General features: G+C 37.6%; 1 pseudogene; it reads left to right on the plus strand.

Annotated features, from left to right (window-relative positions):
* Nucleotides 1-299: 299 nt before the first annotated feature.
* Nucleotides 300-1,314, plus strand: LOC128561524 (elongation of very long chain fatty acids protein 6-like; annotated as a pseudogene).
* The last annotated feature ends 3,651 nt before the right edge of the window (nt 1,315-4,965 follow it).

Below are 4,965 nucleotides of genomic sequence, written 5' to 3' on the forward strand. Positions count from 1 at the left end.
AACACCCGGCTATTTTTTGGTTGCAGTTTGGCCGGGGCTGGGTTTGAACCCGCCACCCTCGGTATATGGGGCCGGCGCCCTGCTCACTGAGCCACAGGTGCCGCCCAAAAGAAAAACATTTTTCAAAAGAAGATATATAAATGGCCAACAAACATAAGAAAAAATTGTTCAACATTGAAAACCACAAGTCATTCCTTTCCTCCTCTAGTGGATGTGGACACCAGGAGGAGGAAAGCCCCCGAGAGAGGGTCTGGGAGTGAAGGTGCAAGAACATGCAGTGACTCCAGACATCAGCCTCAATGAACATGTCAGTATTGACTTTTTGAGAATATGAATTCAAAAAGTTCAATAAGAATGAAGGCATCCAATGAATGCAGAAAAACTGGAAAAATCTTTCCTGCTTTCTGCCCTGCATGCTGCCTTTATATTTGGTGGTCAACACCTAATGAGCAAACAGATCAAGTTTGAACTGAGGTAGCCATTAGTGCTCTGAACTCTGACACTCTCAGTCTTTGGTTTATTTGGTGCTCTTTGAACTGGTGTGTATATGGTATACATTTTGATGACCGAAGACCTGAAGCAGCCAGTTTGTGACCGGAGGTTTACACTGGACCAGTCAACAAAGTCTGAGCTTATGCATTTGTGCTAAGCAAAATACCCAAAGTAGAAGATACAATATTCATTATTCTGAGAAAGCAGAAGCTGATCTTCCTGCATGAGTACCACCACATCGCTGTGCTCATATATTTTGGTAAACCTACAAAGACACAGTTGCCAGGGAAGATTGGTTCATGACTATGAACTACAGTATGCATGCACTGATGTGCTCTTACTATGCCTCACAGGCTTTGGGTTTCCGAGCATCCCGGAAGTTAGCCATGTTCATCGCCTCAGACCACGTCTGAGGTGTCATTAACTACCTGCTCTACTGGCTGCAGCATGACCAGTGTCACTCTTACTTTCAGAACATTTTCTGGTCCTCACTCATGTACCTCAGCTATCTGTGCTCTTCTGCCATTTCTTCTTGGAGGCCTACGTGGGCAAGATGAGGAAAACAACAAAGGCTGTATAGTGTTGGAACTGGGGAGAAAGCCATAGCTCAGGGTCTATTGTCAGAAAAATAACAGACAATAGAAAATGGCGCAAGGAATCGCACATGGTGCAGCTAAAACAAAACAAAACATACAAGCAAATGCAAACCCAAGGCAGTTTAGGGATAATTAGCTTGATATAAACCAGAAATCCATGAATCCTTTTGGGATGAGGACCCACTGTGTGCACCCCATCTCAAAGCCCTGCTGCTGGAAGACCACATCCCCCTATTTATCTGTTAACTCTATGGCAAAGAACAGCAAATGTGAGCCAGAGGCAGAGAGAGATTAGTAGAAGGCAAGAAAAGGCTGTTAGTAATAACATGACACAAAAAGATATCTGTACCTAGTGTTTTATTTCTCTAAGGATGAAAGAATTTTACTTTTAAAACTATGCAAGCATGTACACACACAATCCTTCCTAATTTTTATCAACATTAAACTGGAACCAATAGAAAGATAAAAATGAAAGAGACATAAGGAATATATCTAGAACAATAACACTTTCACAGAAATTAAGGCCTTTTTAAGAAAGGTTAGTCATCATAGCCCCATGAGAAAAGATGTCTTAATCATCTTAATCCCTTATGAAAACAGATGTAAACAATTATATTTCCACTAAAAAACAGATGACTGTTCACTGCATAGCTTCAAACTCAAGAGTTTGCCAGAACCAAATGGGGCACAATTCTTTCCTAAGGCTCTTCCTGGGAGGACAGAAACAGTGCAGCCCACATCCCAAAGGGACAGCTCCATCCTAGAACATTTCTGATAGTTGAACTATAATTTCTATTCTTAAACAAGATATAAAGATATAACAGAAAATCCTGTTCAGGGGTCCCAGGATTTTGAAAAGAGTAATCATTATGTCACTTTGAACAACCTTACATAGTTGCATCTTTGAAATACTAGAAATTCTGATATATATATATATATTGCTTGTAAAGGACTGAAATTTTACAGATGATACTACCTAGCTTTTCGTTTCATAAATGAATGTGTGGCTCTTAATATGTTGAGTTTTAGGTTCCAGAATGAAAGTCCCTTTTAAAAAGTTTCTGAAACTGCCCTGAAGCAGGATGGGATATCTTCCTTTTGGCTAAAGTATGGCAAGTATTTTATGTCATTTAAGAATTGGGGTAATTCTGTAAGGGACCCTTTGTTGTCAACTGTTTTCAGCCAAACCTGCCATGCTGTGTGTTTGTCAAAGTAGCGCCATTTGGTCAGCAGAGGGCACTTTTAAACACCTCTACATTGCTTGGGAAGTAAATGCTAACAATGAGAAACACAGTGACTCAGTATCAGGAAGAGCCCTGCAGATTTCTTTTTGAAACTCACAAAAATATAGAAAATATACTGTCCCACGGGGTTTCGTTTGGAAAGTTAGGAGTATCTATAAATTCAAACAGGGAGGAGTATGTAAATCGTCTATTGACTTGATGGGCGGCTTACCTCTCTCCCCACTGTTTCTCTCCCTTTCCCAGCTAAAGGGTGGTACTGGGCTGGGCCTTTTTCAGATAGTGCAAAATCCATTTTTAAATTATTTGGTTGAATTGTTATATTTTTGATTCTGTCTTTACTCTTCTGTTGGGTAAGAAACTCAATGATTAGGCAAACTAGATGAAAGATTAGGGACTATTACGGACTATTACAGTGCATAAACTATACACACATAGCCACACATTCACAATTTTTTTTTTTTTTTGCAGTTTTTGGCTGGGGCTGGGTTTGAACCCACCACCTCTGGCATATGGGGCTGGCACCCTACTCCTTTGAGCCACAGGTGCCACCCCACATTCACAATATTTTTAAAAAAGAAAAAATTTTTACCAAATCCATCACCTGTAAACAGAGAACTGTTTTAGCCCAAAAATTACAGTAAAAGTCATCCTTACCAGTGAAAAATTTGAAGCACTGCATGTACAAGCAAGAAAAACTCTTTTGTTCAGCTCTATGTTGGAGAAAATTATACAATAGTTGTAAAGACTGGCAAGGAACTCAAATTAATCAGCAAAAAAAAGAGCAAGCAATCCCATTGGGCAAGAGATAAACAGAACCTTCTCTGAAGAAGATAGATGAATGTCCAAGAAACACATGAAAAAATGCTCATCATTTCTAATTATCAGAAAAATGCAAGTCAAAATCACCTTGAGATATCACCTAACCCCGGTGAGAATGGCCCACATCACAAAGTCCCAAAGCAACAAATCTGGCAAGGAGTAGAAAAAAGGGAATACTTTTATACTTTGGTGGGATTGTAAACTACTAGAGCCTCTTTGGAAAGAAGTATGGAGAATCCTCAAAAAACTAAAAGTAGACCTTCCATTTATTCTAGGTATCTACCCAGAAGAAAAAAAAAATCATTTTACCATAACAACATATGCACTCAAATGTTAATCCCAGTTCAATTCACAATCCCCAAGATGTGGAATCAACACAAGTGCCCATCAACACGAGTACATCAATAAACTATGGTATATGTACACCATGGAATACTATTCAACCATAAAAAAGATGGAGACTATAACTTTTACATTTACCTGGATGGAGTTGAAATATATTCCCCCCAGTAAAGTATCATAAGAATGCAAAAGTTAAGTATCCAGTCTACTCGATACTAATATGAAACAAGTGGATGAACAAATGTATGCCCACACAAGAGAAAAACAAATTTAAGTAGGGAGAAGGGGGAGGAAGGAAGAGGGAGATGGGGAGGAGGGAGAAGGATTGGAGAATTGGTGACATCTCACCTAACAGGCACAATATAAGGGTATATAGCACATATCCTGGATGAGGGGCACAACTACAACTTGGACTTTACCTAACAAATGCAAACAATGTAACTTAATTGTATCCTCACATTAATCTGAATGTTTTTAAAGAATTCACTTCTTACCTTAAAAAACAAAAAAAAGAATAGAGAGGAAGAAATAAAAAGGTCATTGTTTCTATATGGTGTGATTTTCTACAATTGTAGAAATAATCTATTGTCAGATTGATTAAATCTACTGAATCTGTCAGAAAATTTGGCTACTAAATATAATATTATTATACATAAATATTGATTTCATTGTCATAATTCAGAAATTAAAAAATTAACGTTTTTTAATAAAGACATAGTTTAGAATAGCAAGTAAGAACCTAGAAACAAATTTAACAATTATATAACTTTACATTAAGTGCTTGCTTCAGCAGCACATGACAAACTTTACTTTAAAACAGTAACAAAGATCTAAGTACATTGAAAGATATTTATCCAAGTTTCATGAAAAAGAATCATTGTAAAGAGATTAGGTTTTCCCAAATTAATCTACAGATTAAACTTAATCCCAATGAAAATCCAAATAGGCTTTTTCATGGAATTTTATAAACTCTTTTACAATATCTGAAAGAGCAAAGACTGAAGAATTATTTTTTAAAAACTGGAAGTAGGAAGAATACTTTCCCTGAAAGAAACAATGGCTTATGACAAAGTTATATCACTAAGGCAGTGTGATGTGGACACAGGGATACATAAGACATAGCAGAAACTAAATCAAAAGCCAGAAACAGAACCACATATATTTGGACTCTTGGTATATGGTACAGACAGCACTGTAGATCACTCAAAAAAAGATGTCATTCAGTCAATGGTTCTGGAGTAATTATCCATTGGAAAAATACTAAAATAATTCCTTACCTCACATCATATATAAAAAGCTATTTAACTTTTTTTTTTTTGTAAACAGAGTCTCACCTTGTCGCCCTCAGTAGAGTGCTGTGCCATCACAGCTCACAGCAACCTCAAACTCTTGGGCTTAAGTGATTCTCTTGCCTCATCCTCCCAAGTAGCTAGCACTATAGGCACCTGCCACAATGCCTGGCTATTTTTTTA

The sequence above is a fragment of the Nycticebus coucang genome, chromosome 12, assembly GCF_027406575.1.
Source record: "Nycticebus coucang isolate mNycCou1 chromosome 12, mNycCou1.pri, whole genome shotgun sequence".
NCBI classification, from domain to species: Eukaryota; Metazoa; Chordata; class Mammalia; order Primates; family Lorisidae; genus Nycticebus; species Nycticebus coucang.